This window comes from Manis pentadactyla, chromosome 13 (assembly GCF_030020395.1).
Source record: "Manis pentadactyla isolate mManPen7 chromosome 13, mManPen7.hap1, whole genome shotgun sequence".
NCBI lineage: Eukaryota > Metazoa > Chordata > Mammalia > Pholidota > Manidae > Manis > Manis pentadactyla.
In genome coordinates this window covers 76,112,869-76,130,038 of record NC_080031.1, presented here as the reverse complement: position 1 = coordinate 76,130,038, position 17,170 = coordinate 76,112,869, and positions in this window count along the sequence as shown.

Genomic DNA, 17,170 nt, shown 5'->3' with positions numbered 1-17,170 from the left:
AGCATTTCTTTCCTTTTTAAGGCTGAATAATATTTCATTGTGTATATATACCACTTCTTCTTTATCCATTCATCTATTGATGGACACTCAGTTTGTTTCCATACTTGCCTATTGCAAATAAAGCACCAATAAACACAGGGTTGCATATGTTTTCCTGAATCATGGATTTTGTTTTCTTCAGGTAAATTCCTAGGGGTAGAATTACTGGGTCAATTGTATTTCTATTTTCAGTTTTTTCATGAAACTCCATAATGCATTACACAGCATTTGCACCAATTAACATTCCATGGACACTGTTCTCATGTTTCCATTTCTCCACATCATTGCCACCATTTGTTATTTCTTATGGTTTGCATAGTGACCATACTAATTGGTATGAGGTGACATCTCATTGTGGTTTTGATTTGCATTTCCCTGATGATTAGTGATGTGAAGCATCTTTTCATATTCCTGTTGGCCATTTTATTTCTTCTTTGCAGAACTGTCTGCTCAAGTCCTCTGCCCATTTTTTTTTTTGAGAGGGCATCTCTCATATTTCTTGATCAAATTTTTGTTAACAACAATAAAATTATGTATAGGGGACTCAATGAACAATCATTAATCAACCGCAATAGCCTCCAATCTTCTGAAGCATAACGGACAAGTTCTTACATGGTCAATAAGTTCTTGCATAGTGAATAAGATCTTACATGGTGAACAGTGCAAGGGCAGTCATCACAGAAACTTTCAGTTTTGATCACGCATTATGAACTATAAACAATCAGTTCAAATATGAATATTTGATTGATTTTTTTTTTGTAGGTAATTATTTTTTATTGAAGGGTAGTTGACACACAGTATTACATTACGTTAGTTTCAGGGGTACAACATAGTGATTCAACATTTATATACATGATAATTCTAGGTGCCAGCTATCACCATACCAAGTTGTTACAATATTTTGACTATATTCCTTATGCTATACATTACATCCCGGTTACTTATTTATTTTACAATTGGAAGTGGGTACTTTTGTTTGTTTGTTTTTTGTTTTGTTTTTTTTTTTGTTTGTTTGTGAGGGCATCTCTCATATTTATTGATCAAATGGTTGTTAAGAACAATAAAATTCTGTATAGGGGGGTCAATACTTAATGCACAATCATTAATTCACCCCAAGCCTAATTTTCGTCAGTCTCCAATCTTCTGATGCATAACGAACAAGTTCTTATATGGAGCACAAATTCTTACATAGTGAATAAGTTACATGGTGAACAGTACAAGGGCAGTCATTACAGAAACCTTCGGTTTTGCTCATGCATTATGAACTATAAACAGTCAGTTCAAATATGAATACCCATTTGATTTTTATACTTGATTTATATGTGAATAACACATTTCTCTCTTTATTATTATTATTTTTAATAAAATGCTGAAGTGGTAGGTAGATACAAGATAAAGGTAGAAAACATAGTTTACTGTTGTAAGAGAGCAAATGTAGATGATCAGGTGTGTGCCTGTAGACTATGTGTTAATCCAAGCTAGACAAGGGCAATAAAACATCCACGTATGCAGAAGATTTATCTCAGAACAGGGGGGGGTGAGGTTCTAAGCCTCAGCTCTGTTGATCCGCAATTTCTCACCTGATGACCTCCCTGCGACTGTGCCTGTCTTAGGTTGTTCCGCCCTTGAGGAATCTTACGCGTCTCTGGCAAACCAGTCAACTTGCCGGGCCATACAGGGAAATGTAAAGTTGGTAAGTGAGAGAGAAGCCTTATTGTTTGAAATGGTTAGCTTTTTATTTCTTTGCATATTTATGCCCTGTAACTTCTATGCCTAGCATTTGTCTTGAGGTATCTTTACCACTTGGAAGAATTATGATACTCGGTAAATTTGGTATGAGGTACGAATTCTATTTAAGGGTTGTAATTAGGAAGGAAGAAGAAAAGCTATAGAAGTAGCAGGCGGCAGAAAACATGGGAAGATTGATTATTTCTTTGACATATCTCTCTGTAGAGTAACTTCAGCATGTATAGGTTTTAAGCTACTACTTAAAATGTGCACACATATTAACATAATAGGAGTATAGTTACATAAACAAAGCATTTCTGTAATTACCAGCTATCACCAGTGAAACCAAGAAAACCACTTAGGCACCTTAGGCATTTGTTAAAAACTTATCTATGATATGGTGGATATTGTCCAACTGAACTTGAACAGTCTGAGAGAAATCACACAAATTAAAACAACCCATTCCTGGGGAATGTTCACATCCCTTATGTTCTTTTAACAGTAAATAGTCTGTAGTTGTAAGATTTGGAGCGCTACAATTTGCACTTCTCCAAATTCTTGGTTGAGTTCCAACAGTATAGATCCAGTCAAATTTGTTGTTTTACTGTATGCACAGGCCAGCATAGATATCTCCTTCTTCATTCCTATGGCAAGTCTAGGAACTGGTGGGATGAGAGCATCTACAGCTGAAGCAGTGCATGGATCTTTGTGGGGTTTTTTGATGATAATCTTCTGGCATGAGTCTTCCAGAGAGTGCTGATGTTGGAAGTTTTTTTCATATCATATCTTAGTTCATTTTCGGGGTAGCCCAATTAGGCTTTGATCCTCTATATAAACACAAGCAGACCCTTTGCCTACACTCTTATATGCCCTTTATACCCTTCTGTAGAACTCATTGGAGGTTACCACACAGGAATTGACTTTTTTTTTTTTTTTGGTATCAGTAATCTACACTTATATGACGAATATTATTACGAGGCTCTTCCCTATAACAGGTCCCCCATATAAACCCCTTTACAGTCACTGTCCATCAGCACAGTAAAATGTTGTAGAATCCCTACTTACCTTCTCTGTGTTGTACAGCCCTCCCTTTTCTCCCACCCCCGCATGCATGCTAATCTTAATACACCCCTACCTCTCCCCAACCTTATCCCTCCCTACCCACCCATCCTCACCAGTCCCTTTCCCTTTGGTACCTGTTAGTCCATTCTTGAGTTCTATGATTCTGCTGCTATTTTATTCCTTCAGTTTTTCCTTTGTTCTTATATTCCAAAGATGAGTGAAATCATTTGGTACTTCTCTTTCTCCACTTGGCTTGTTTCACTGATCATAATACCCTCCAGCTCCATCCATGTGGCTGAAAATGGTAGGATTTGAACTTTTCTTATGGCTGAGTAGTATTCCATTGTGTATATGTACCACATCTTCTTTATCCATTCATCTATCGATGGACATTTAGGTTGCTTCCAATTCTTGGCTATTGTAAATAGTGCTGTGATAAACATAGGGGTGCACTGATCTTTCTCATACTTGATTGCTGCATTCTTAGGATAAATTCCTAGGTGTGCAATTCCTGGGTCAAATGGTAAGTCTGTTTTGAGCATTTTGATGTACCTCCATACTGCTTTCCACAATGGTTGAACTAACTTACATTCCCACCAGCAGTGTAGGAGGGTTCCCCTTTCTCCACAACCTCGCCAACATTTGTTGTTGTTTGTCTTTTGGATGGCAGCCATCCTTACTGGTGTGAGGCGATACCTCATTGTAGTTTTAATTTGCATTTCTCTGATAATTAGCGATGTGGAGCATCTTTTCATGTGTCTGTTGGCCATCTGTATTTCTTTTTTGGAGAACTGTCTGTTTAGTTCCTCTGCCCATTTTTTAATTGGGTTATTTGTTTTTTGTTTGTTGAGGTGTGTGAGCTCTTCATATATTCTGGACGTCAAGCATTTATCGGATATGTCACTTTCAAATATATTCTCTATACTGTAGGGTTCGTTTTTGTTATATTGATGGTGTCTTTTGCTGTACAGAAGCTTTTCAGCTTAATAGAGTCCCACTTATTCATTTTTGCTGTTGTTTTCCTTGCCCAGGGAGATATGTTCAAGAAGAGGTCACTCGTGTTTTTGTCTAAGAGGTTTTTTTCTATGCTTTCTTCCAAGAGTTTAATGGTATCATGACTTACATTCAGGTCATTCATACATTTTGAGTTTACTTTTGTATATGGGGTTAGACAATGTTCCAGTTTCATTCTCCTACATGTAGCTGTCCAGTTTTGCCAGCACCATGTTTTGAAGAGACTATCATTTCGCCATTGTGTGTCAGTGGCTCCTTATCAAATATTAATTTACCAGATATGTCTGGGTTAATGTCTGGATTCTCTAGTCTGTTCCATTGGTCTGTGGCTCTGCTCCTGTGCCAGTACCAAATTGTCTTGATTACTATGGGTTTATAGTAGAGCTTGAAGTTGGGGTGTGAGATCCCCCCTACTTTATTCTTCTTTCACAGGATTGCTTTGGCTATTCGGGGTCTTTGGTGTTTCCATATGAATTTTTGAAATATTTGTTCCAGTTCATTGAAGAATGTTGCTGGTAGTTTAATAGGGATTGCATCAAATCTGTATATTGCTTTGGGCAGGATGGCCATTTTGCCGATATTAATTCTTCCTAGCCACGAGCATGGGATGAGTTTCCATCTGTTAGTGTCCCCTTTAATTTCTCTTAAGAGTGACTTGTAGTTTTCAGTGTATAAGTCTTTCACTTCTTTGGTTAGGTTTATTCCTAGGTATTTTATTTTTTTTGATGCAATTTTGAATGGAGTTGTTTTCCTGATTTCTCTTTCTGTTGGTTCATTGTTAGTGTATAGGAAAGCCACAGATTTCTGTGTGTTGATTTTGTATCCTGCAACTTTGCTGTATTCCGAAATCAGTTCTAGTAGTTTTGGGGTGGAGTCTTTAGGGTTTCTTATGTACAGTATCATGTCATCTGCAAATAGTGACAGTTTAACTTCTTCTTTACCAGTCTGCATTCCTTGTATTTTTTTGTTTGTCTGATTCTCGTGGCTAGGACCTCCAGTACTATGTTAAATAACTGTGTGGAGAGTGGGCATCCCTGTCTAGTACCCGATCTCAGAGGAAATGCTTCCAGCATCTTGCAGTTAAATATAATGTTGGCTGTGGGTTTATCATAGATGGCCTTTATTATGTTGAGGTACTTGCCCTCTATTCCCATTTTGCTGAGAGTTTTTATCATGAATGGTTGTTGAACTTTGTCAAATCCTTTTTCAGCATCTATGGAGATGATCATGTGGTTTTTGTCTTTCTTTTTGTGGATGTGGTGGATGATGTTGATGGAATTTCGAATGTTGTACCATCCTTGCATCCCTGGGATGAATCTCAATTCGTCATGGTGTATGATCCTTTTGATGTATTTTTGAATTTGCTTTGCTAATATGTTATTGAGTATTTTTGCATCTACATTCATCAGGGATATTGTTCTGTAATTTTCGTTTTCTTGGGGTCTTTGCCTGGTTTTGGTATTAGGGTGATGTTGGCTTCATAGAATGAGATTGGGAGTATTCCCCCCTCTTCTATTTTTTGGAAAACTTTAACGAGAATGGGTATTATGTCTTCTCTGTGAGTCTGATAAAATTCCAACTAAGTCCATCCGGCATGGGGGTTTTGTTCTTGGGTAGTTTTTTTAAAATTACTCTTTCAATTTCTTTGCTCTTAATTGCTTTTTTTCACTTTTGTGTTTCTTCCTTGTTCAGTCTTGGAAGGGTGTATTTTTCTAGGAATTTGTCAATTTCTTCTAGGTTTTCCAGATTGTTGGCACATAGGTTTTCACTGTAGTCTTTACTAATTCCTTGTATTTCTATGGAGTATTTTGTGATTTTTTTCGTTCTCATCTCTGATTCTTTTGTTTTGTGTTGATTCTTTTTTTCTCTTAATATGTGCGGCTAGAGGCTTATCTATTTTGTTCATTTTCTCAAAGAAACAGCTCTTGGTGTCATTGATTTTTGCTTTTGCTTTTTTCTCCTCAATTTTCTTCATTTCTTCTGTGATCTTTATTATGTCTCTCCTTTGCCTGACTTTACACATCATTTGTTTTTCTTTTTCCAGTTTCAATAATTGAGATGTTAGACTATTCATTTGCGATTGTTCTTCCTTCTTCAAGTGTGCCTGGATCGCTATATACTTTCCTCTTAAGACTGCTTTCGCTGCGTCCCACAGAAGTTGGGGCTTTGTGTTGTTGTCATTTGTTTCCATATATTCCTTGATCTCTATTTGAATTTGTTTGTTGATCCATTGATTATTTAGGAGCATGTTGTTAAGCCTCCATGTGTTTGTGAGCCTTTTTGTTTTCTTTGTAGAATTTATCTCTAGTTTTATACCTATGTGGTCTGAAAGTTGGTTGGTAGAATTTCAATATTTTGGAATTTACTTAGGCTCTTTTTGTGGGCTTGTATGTGGTCTATTCTGAAGAATGATCCATGTGCACTTGAGAAGAATGTATATCCTGTTGCTTTTGGATGTAGAGTTCTATAGATGTCTATTAGGTCCATCTGTTCTAATGTGTTGTTCAGTGCCTCCATGTCCTTACTTATTTTCTGCCATGTGGATCTATCATTTGGGGTGAATGGCGTGTTGAAGTCTCCTAAACTGAATGCATTGCAGTCTATTTCCCCCTTTAGTTCTGTTTGTATTTGTTTCACATATGCTGGTGCTCCTGTGTTGGGTGCATATATATTTATAATGGTTATATCCTTTTGTAGGACTGAGCCCTTTATCATTATGTAATGTCCTTCTTTATCTCTTGTTACTTTCTTTGTTTTGAAGTCTATTTTGTCTGGTATTAATACTGCAACCCCTGCTTTCTTCTCACTGTTGTTTGCCTGAAATATGTTTTTCCATCCCTTGACTTTTAGTCTGTGCACGTCTTTGTGTTTGAAGTGAGTTTCTTGTAAGCAGCATATAGATGGGTCTTGCTTTTTCATCCATTCTATTACTCTGTGTCTTTTGATTGGTGCATTCAGTCCATTTACATTTAGGGTGACTATTGAAAGATATGTACTTATTGCCATTGTAGGCTATAATTTCGTGGTTACCAAAGGTTCAAAGTTAGCCTCTTTAGTATATTGCTGCCTAACTTAGCTCACTTATCGATCTGTTATATACACTGTCTGGAGATTCTTTTCTTCTCTCCCTTCTTATTCCTCCTCCTCCATTCTTTATATGTTGGTTGTTTTATTCTGTGCTCTTTTGTGTTTTCTTTAACAGCTTTTAGTAGGTAGTAGATTTTATTTTTTACCTTTAGTTAGTATTTGGTTGGTCTACTTTCTTTGATGTGATTTTATTTTCTCTGGTGACATATGTTTTATCTTTGGAGTGCTCCTGTCTAGAACAGTCCCTCTAAAATACCCTGTAGAGGTGGTTGTGGGAGGCAAATTCCCACAACTTTTGCTTGCCTGGGAATAGTTTAATCCCTCCATCATATTTAAATGATAATCGTGCTGGATACAGTATCCTTGGTTCAAGGTCCTTCTTTTTCATTGCATTAAATATATTATGCCATTCTCTTCTTGCCTGTAAGGTTTCTGTTGAGAAGTCTGATAATAGCCTGATGGATTTTCCTTTATAGGTGATCTTTTTCTCTCTAGCTGCCTTTAAAACTCTGTCCTTGTCCTTGATCTTTGCCATTTTAATTATTATGTGTTTTGGTGTTTTCCTCCTTGGGTCTTTTCTGTTGGGCATTCTGTGTATTTCCGTGGTGTGTTCGATTATTTCCTCTCCCAATTTGGGGAAGTTTTCAGCAATTATTTCCTCAAAGACACTTTCTATCCATTTTCCTCTCTCCTCTTCTTCTGGTAACCCTATAATATGGATATTTTTCCTTTTGGATTGATCACACAGTTCTCTTAATATTGTTTCATTCCTGGAGATCCTTTTATCTCTCTCTATGTCAGCTTCTATGTGTTCCTGTTCTCTAGTTTCTATTTCATCAATGGCCTCTTGCATCTTATCCGTTCTGCTCATTAATCCTTCCAGACATTTTTTCTTCTGTAATCTCCTTCCAGGCATCTGTAATCTCCCTCCGGACTTCATCCCTTAGCTCTTGTGTATTTCTCTGCATCTACGTCAGCATGTTTGTGATTTTTATTTTGAATTATTTTTCAGGAATGAAGACTGGTTAGATCTGTGTCCTTCTCAGGTGTTGACTCTGTGATCTGTAGCTTTGCCTTTTCATGGTGATAGAGATATTTTGCAGAGCTGGCATGAGAGACAACTGGAAGAACTTTCCTTCTCGTTGGTTTGTGGCCTTCCTCTCCTGGGAGAACAGCGACCTTTAGTGTCTTGTGCTGGACAGCTGTGTGCAGACAGGGCTTCAGATTCCTGCCCGGCTGCTATGGAGTTTATCTCCGCTGTTGTTGTGGGCATGTCTTGCCTCGGGCTACTACTCTGATATGGTGAAGCGTTGTTGGAGGGGGAGTGGCTAGGAGGCTATTTATCTCCTTGAGGGGCCTCCATGCTCCCTGCTGCTCAAGGGGTTAGATTGCCCAGAGATCCCCAGATTCCCTGCTGCTAGACTTAGTGTCGCAGGATGCTTCTGTCTGGTTTTGAGGTCCCTGTATCTTTAAGACTTCCAAAAAGCACTTGCATAAATAAAATGGAAAAAAAAAAGGCCACTTGCTTTTCTTTGTCCCCAGGCATCGGCTTCAGGGTCCCACTCACAGGTCTCACTGTCCTGTTTCCCTAGTATCCAGCACCCCATGCATGCACTGTGTCTGTGTTCTGGTGCAGATGGCTGGGGCTGGGTGTTTAGCAGTCCTGGTCTCCCTCTCCCTCCCCACTCTGACTCCTCTCCTCCTTTTGTGAGCTGGGTTGAGGGGCACTCTGATTCCGCCATGCTGGGGCTTATATCTTACCCCCTTTGTGAGGTTCTGGGTTCTCACAGGTGTGGATGTGGTCTGGATGTTGTCCTGTGTCCTCTGGTCTCTATTCTAGGAAGAGTTATCTTTGTTATATTTTCATAAATATATGTGGTTTTGGGAGGAGATTTCTGCTGCTCTACTTATGCAGCCATCATGCCTCCACCCCCCTGGGGAGATAGACCTCTACAGTTTTGAAGTTCAAAGTGCAACACTTATACCTGAAAGTCACACAAAAAAATACATGTTCCTCCTAGGTGTTTCTTCATTCCTTTCATGCCAGAATTTCTATAGTACCTAGAAGCCATTAGAGTCAAATAGGGTAGGTTTTGGATTTGGTAAAAGGATTGGTTGACTTTGAATTGTTACTGGAGCCACACCTCTGGTCCTGTAAATATTAGATTTTCAAAATAAAGACAGCTATATTTAATTCTTCACATAACTGGGATGCCACCTAAATGATACTGATGACTGACACACCCATCAACCTATGTTAGAATGTTTTTCTTTCCTTCTGTGCACGTTTTGCTTAAGGGAAAAAATCTTAAGATATAATTTCTATTAGGGTTGGAATATCAGCTTCCATTGGCCAAATACTAACAATATGCTATTAAATCCTTTCAAACATCTTATCAAGTTCTACCTTGGACAATTATTAAACAATTCTGACAGTATGCAACAAACCAATGAACTCAAGAGACTCATTAAAGAGTAGCAAAAGATGCTACCTTCCTACAACCCAAAGCCATTCTCAAAAGTAACCAACAATCCTCAGAAACCTGCATGTCCTAAACAGGCAGAAAGCCAAACCCAGTCTTAGGATGTAAAATAATACAAGTAAGAAGGCAATCACTATCAGTGGGAGAAAAAGGATGAATAACCAGTGAGTCTGGATTTGGAAAGGAAGACACAGCAGGAAATTTTATTTTATTTTCTCATTGTTCACTACAGAGAGAAAAATTTGTAATAGACAGTTCTGGTAAGAATTTTGACCTTGGCTGGCTACTGCCAGTTTTTCCAGGACTGTTTTATATGCTCTGCTACATACCAGAGTCCCCACTTAGGCTTTCTAAGGGACTAATGTAGCGATTCACCAGAAACTCACTCAGTTTTGCCAACTCTTGGAGGGTTCCACATGTAGTTGTCTCTAAGCCACTAATTTGGCAAACTTATATATGCTGATGTACTCTTTTTAGAAGTGAGTAACTAGGATTGATTTCTTTTTATGTCTTTATTTTTATTTTTATTTTATTAATTTTTTTATTGGGATGGATTTTCAAAGAAGGAAGTGTCCAGTCTTATATCTTTTGTTTTAAGAACCTCGTATCTTCTATTTCTCATTAGCTTTTTGCTGCTTTTAATGGAACTAATCTGTAATTTTAAAGCCTTTTTAAAAAATACACTTCTTAAATGATTTTATCTAACTGGAATGTACTTCATTAGGGCCACAGTCATTCTAGGTGTTAATTCCCCAGAAGGCTGACAATTATTCATAGAGCTAAAGCTGCAAATGTAAATTGACCCATACTTCTGTCTAGCCATTTTGGCCACAAATGAAGTGCAATACACATTGCTGTCTGTCCACAGGGTCTCCAACCCAACATTCATTAAGCCAAATTCTCAGGACACACAAAAATCTTATTAAGATACTATTACTTTTCCCAGATATTCAATGCACACATTACTTCAGTTTTCACAGCCGTAAGGTGGCGATTTGACTCTTTACAATTTAAAGACCTCATTAGCTTAAACCTTTCTCTTTCTTGGAGTGGATGTGATACCACAAAGCAATATTCCATGGGGTTGAGGATTGTGCCTGTTTTGCAATGTAACTCCTTGCATGGAAGCTTTTTTGAGGTTGGTGATTGAATTAGTATCAATCTAACCAACTCCATAATACATAATACATGGGAGTATTCTTGATGTGGTGAGCACTTTAACAGCCTTTCAATACTCGAATTTTGCCCACCAATTATAATGACTATTTTGTCCTGCTGGAAATATCCTTGTTTACATAAAACAAGACCAAAAATGCACATGTAAACAGTAGCAGTAAACAAAAGATGTTACTGCATCCTGGACAGCAGGTCCTTATATAAAATACCACCTTCCTGTAGAACTTTGTCTAGGTTTCTACCCAGGAAATTGTGATCTGGAAGGCAAGGGTCCAGGTCTAGGGCAAAACGTTCTGTAAGTTGAGCTGAACTTGGGAGAAAACTACCAACCAAGCTGAGTTGTAGGCAATACAGCCAGCTCAGTAAAGACCCAGGTACTACTGTCTACAAGCTCATGTTCATCTGCCCTGAAAAGACAATTATATCTGGTAAATTAATGCAAAAAGAGCAACCATGTTGCTCAGAAATGGTGCTCAAAAATTGTGAGCAGGGCAGCAAACTCAAAAAGATTATATCTTTTGTGCAACTGAGAGGGCACAAATGATGGACTATTTCATTGATGATCAATAGAAAATTTGTGACTGACCACTACATTTCTGGGGAGGGTGAAGTGCAATTAAGTTAAGTACTAAGTCCTAATTTGGTGATTTGACCTAGCTTTTGTGACCCTGTGATGGACCTGTGTTTTTCTACTTCACAGATAATAACTTGCCTATCACAGTGATCACTTTATAATATAAATATATCCAATCAGTGTCTTCTCTCCCTGAAACTACAATAATATTGTGTGTGTCATTCATTACTCAGTACTAAGACTATAAGTCTCCTATTAGACAATATATGAGAAAATATAGGTGACTTTGTGCTTGGTGATGCTCTTAGATACAGCACCAAAGGAATGATCCATGAAAAATATACCTGATAAACTGGATTTCAAAAAAGGTAACAATTTCCTCTCTTTCAGGGAACTATAAAGAGAGTCAGAAGATAAGTCCCAGATTATGAGAAAACATACACAGAAAACATATCTGATAGACCACTGTACAAAGAACATTCAACACAAACCAGAAAACAATCTGATGTAGGATATGCCAAAGTCTGTAACAGTCACCTCATTAAATTGCATATGAACAAATGCTCTGCAACATCTACCATAACAGAAATGCATTAAAGCAACAGTGAGATGCCACTACACATGCACTGGAAAGGTCAAAATCCAGAGAACCAGCCACATGAAATCACATCAACTTTGTTGAGCAAAATGAACTCTCATATGTTGCTGGTGGGAATACATAACGGTGCAGCTGCTTTGAAAGATAGTTTGGCCATTTCTTACAAAACTAAACATACTCTTGCTATATGACTCAGCAACTGCACTTCTTGATATTTTCCCAAAGGATATAAAGGTATATGTGCACAGGAGTGCCTAGGAAATGCTGTCAACACCAGCTTTATTCATAATTATCAAACATGGAAGCAACCATGATCTCCATCAGCAGGTGAATTGATAAAGTGGGTTACACTCAACAATAGAATATCAGTCAACACTAAAACTTAATGAGCTGTCAAGCTATGAAAAGGACAAGGACAAATCATAAATGCATATCACCAGTGGAAGACCAACCTTACAAAGCTACCTAGAGTATGGTTTGAAAAACATGAGCTTCTAGAAAAAGAACAAAACTCTGGGAACATTGAAAATATCAGTGATTGTATAGGGGAAAAGGGGAGACAGGATGAATAAGTATAAATGCAGGATTCTCAGTGCAGTGAACATACTCTGTGTTACACCATAATGGTGGATACATACCACAACACATATGTTCAAATCCATAGATTATACACATGAAGAGTGAACCCTAATGTAAATTATGGACTTTCAGGTTCAAAGGATGCTCATCAATTTTAATACATTTTCCATTCTGGGGTTCATTGTTGATAATGGTGAATCTTTGCATGTGGGAGAGCAGAGGGCATATGAGAATCTCTATATCAACCCCTTAATTTTGCTATACATTTAAAACTTTTAAAAATACAGTCTATCAAAACATGAGTGTGGATCAAGGAGTCAAATAATGGCAGGTTTGAACTGAAAAAGGAAATGAAGAAACGTTTGTTCTTTTTTCCCAGGCTTACTTTGCTAATCTGGATCTTTTGTGGATACATATAAATTATCCAGAGAAAATCTGAGAAAGAAGAACAAAGCAATAGTCATCATATGTCTGATTTCACACTAAATGAAAAAGGTATGAATTTGAAACTGTATAGTTTCATCATAAAAGAGACACATAGACCAATGAGACAGGAATGAAGGATGAGAAAGCTGACACGTATTCAACAAATATTTGACAAGAGAACAAGAATACACTTTGCAAAAATTCCCTTTATTAATGGTGCTAGAAAAACTTGAGATTCACTTGTAAAGAAAAAATTGCATCTCTACCTTAAACTATTCACAGTTTTACCTCCATAACTATGAAGACTAGAAAAATGTAAACTTTTAGAAGAGAGCAGAAAAGTACTTCCCTCATGTGCATCTTGGCAATATATTTTTGGGTATGACACATAAAGCAGTAGAATCAACAGTGAACAACTTGGACTTCACCAAATGAAAAAGCAAAAGAAATGATCATCAAAATGAAAATACAACCTACTGAATGGGGAAAATTATTTCCAAATCAGATCCGTCTGACCTGACAAACATGCCAGGCACATGCTGTTTAAATAGGGGAATCTCCTACACAAGCCTATTCCTGAAATTGAGAGAGAAAACGGCTGTGCTTAGTTCTTAGATATAAACACAGAAAGTCATACAACATGAGGAGACACCAGGATATACCCTAAAAGATGAAACAAGGTAAAATGACAGCAAATCTACTAATGAAATGGACGTAATATGCCTAACAAAGAGTTCAAAATAATGGTCAAGTTGTTGGTAACCAAACTTAGGAAAAAATTAGAGAAGCACAGTGAGAAAAACCAAAAATTGGATATATAAGAAAGAACAAATGAGAGTTGAAGAATAAAATAAAATAAATGAACAATACAGAAGGTGGGATCAAGAAAGGTTAGAGGATTCAGATCAGTGGATCAATGATCTGGAAGACAGAATAGTGAAGGTCATCCAATCAGAACAGCACTAAGGGAAACAAATTTTTAAACACCAACACAGTGTAAGGGACTTGTGGGACAATACCAACCATGGGAACATTCACATTATAAGTTTCCTAGATTGATAAGAAGTAGGGAAAGGGGAAGAATACTGGTTTGAAGAAATAATGTCTGGAAACATCCCTAAGCTCAGTTAAGAAACAGACATCCTGGTCCAGGAAGCAGAGAGATTCCAAACAACATGAACCCAAAATAGCTAACAGGAAAACAAATCACACTTAGAAAGGCCAAAGTTAAAGAGAATGAGAGATCGAAAGACAGCAGGAGAAAACATGGTCACATGCTGATTTTTTTGCAGAATCTTCAGAAGCCAGAAAGAAGAGGCAGGATATATTTAAAGTGCTGAAAGGGAAATACTTAAGACCAAGAATAGTCTACGGAACAAGACAGTCATTCAGAATTAAAAGAGAAATAAATATTTCCTAAAACAAAAGTTAAAGGTGTTCATGACCTCTAAATTAGCTTTAAAAGAAATGGTAAAGAGTCTTTAAGAAGAAAAGAAAGGCTATAATTAGAAAAACTGATACAGGCAAATATAAAGACCATGAATCACCCACTTAAAAATGTTCTATGAATATAAAAGTTAAAAATGCTAAAATCAACTATAGCTTCAATATGTAGTAAAGAGATACACAAAACAAAAAGCTGTATTATATGACACAAACACACAAAAAACATTAAATATGGTGGAAGGAGTAAAACTGCAGTACTTTTAGACTACTCACGGTTAAGTTACTATCAACTTAAATAGAGTATTATATATATATTGGCCAGTATATATGTACCTCAAGGTAAGCAGAAATGAAAAATCTATAATACTCAAAAACACACAAAAGTAAACAAACACAACTCCAGAGAAATCAAACCACAAGAGAAACAACCGAGAGAATTTAAATGCAGAGAGAAGATCTACAAGAACAACCAGAAAACAATTTAAAAAACAGTATTAAGTACATACTTACAAATAATTACTTTACTATGATGGACTATATCCTCCAATCATAAGACATAGGATGGATGAAGGGATAATAGAAAAATCTAGGCACATCTACATATCGCCTACAAGAGATTCACTTCAGATAAGAAGTCATATACTCCAAAAGTGAAGGGATGGAAAAACGAAATGGAAATAAAATTGAAAAAGGAAATAGAAATGAAAATAAAGCTAGAGTAGCTATATGTAGACAAGACAAAATACTTTAAAACAAACACTGTATCAGAAGACATAGAAGGACATTACAAAGTGAGAAAAGGTACAATCCAAATGCAGGAAATAACACTTGCCAATCTCTGTGCCCTCAGTATAAGAGCATCTATGTATATAAAGCAGTATTATAGATATAAAGGGAGAAATTGACAGTAACATAATAGTACGGGATATTAGTACTCCACTTCCATCAATGGATAGATGATCCGGACAGAATATCAATATGGAAATGTTGGCTTAAAAAGAAGTTAGATTAGATGGACTTTATAGATATATACAAAACACTTCATCCAAACTAAAGAAAACATTCTTTATAAATTCACATAGGATATTCTGAAGAACAGGTCCATGTTAGACAACAATATATCAAGGTGACTGAAATCATATGAACATGTTTTCCTACTGCAACAGGATAGAACTAAATCCATTACAAAAAGAAAACTGGACAAACACAAACACAAGGACACTAAACACTGCGCTACTGAACAGTCAATGGGCCAATAGGAAATCAAGAAGGAAATTAAAAAATACCTTGGGACAAATAAAAATGGAAACAAAATTGCCAAAATCTATAGGAAGCAGCAAAAACAGTTCTATGGAGGAAATTCATAGCAATGCAGGACTACCTTGAAAACTAAGAAACATTTGGAAAAAATCAATCATTACATTTAAACTACAGAAAATAAAAGGTAAAACCCAAAGTTACTGGAAGGAAGGATATAAAGAAAATCGGAGTGGAAATAAATTAAATAGCAAAAACCAACAATGGAAGAGATTACTGTCCTAACATGTCCTTTCAGACAATAAACAATATATGTAATCCTCCAGACAGTATAATCCAAATGAGAGAGAGAAAAGGCCCTAATAAACACAATTATAAATAAAAAAGTGGAAGTTACAACTGACACCACAGAATGCAAGAGTTAGAGACATTAGAAGGAACAATTTTATGCCAAAAATTGGAAAAATTCGACGAAATAGTAAATAGTTAGACACATACAAACTTCAAAGTTTGAATTATGAAGAAAGAGAAAATGCAAAAAGATGATTACAATAATTAAATTGAACAACTAATTTTAAAAACCATAAAAAACAAAATCACAGCTCTGGATATTTTCACAAGTGAATTCTACCAAACATTGAAAGAAATGTCAGTACTATCCTTCTCAAAATATTCCTAAAGAATTTAAGAGGCATGAACACTTAACATAGAAATGATAACCCTATTGAAGCCAAAGATACCAAGGAAATTAAAAGCCAGTAATCCTGATGAATATAAATGTAACAATCCTCAATAAATATTAGCCGACTGTTGCCAGTATATTTAAAATGTCATGCACTACCCCAAATAAATTTTCCTAGGATTCATGGACGGCATAACTAAAAATCAATCACATTGGTACACCACATGAACAGAATGAAGGATAAAGGACACATGATTATCTCAATAGAGGCAGAAAAACATTTTCAAAATTAAGCATCAGTTTATGGCAAAAACTCAACAAAATGACTATAGAAGGAAAATAACCAAACATAATGAAGGCTATGTATTAAAGACCCCAGTGTTAACATCATATCAGTGGTGAATTAAAAGCTCAAAGCTTTTCCTCTAAAATCAGAAAGAGAACAAAAATGCCCATTATTGGCACTTAATTCCACATAGCACTGGATTTCCTAGCCACAGCAATTAAACAACAAATGTAAATAAACGACATCCAACTTGGAAAAGAAGAAAAACTTTCTTTAGAGATGACATGATACTTTATGTAGAAAATTCTAAATACTCCACCAGAAATCTATTAGAACAAGTAAATAAAATAAGTTTACAGAATATGATACTAATATACACAAATCAGTTTTGTTTCCATACACTGATCACAAGCTATTTTAATTAGCAATTAAGGAAACAATTCATTTACAACTGAAAGCATAATAATTAAAAAAAAAATAAATAAGAATGACCTGTGTACTGAAAGTTAAAAAACATTGAGGGAAGAAATTTGAAAGGACACAGATAACTGTAAAGATATTCCATGCTGATGAAGTGGAACAATTAATATTGTTAAAATGTCCACAATACAAAAAGCATGTATAGAGTCAATCCAATGGCTATCAAAATTATAATGGCATGTTTTACTACTACAACCAATCCTAAAACTTGCATGAACCCAAATAAACCCAGATTGCTAAAGCATTTTTGAAA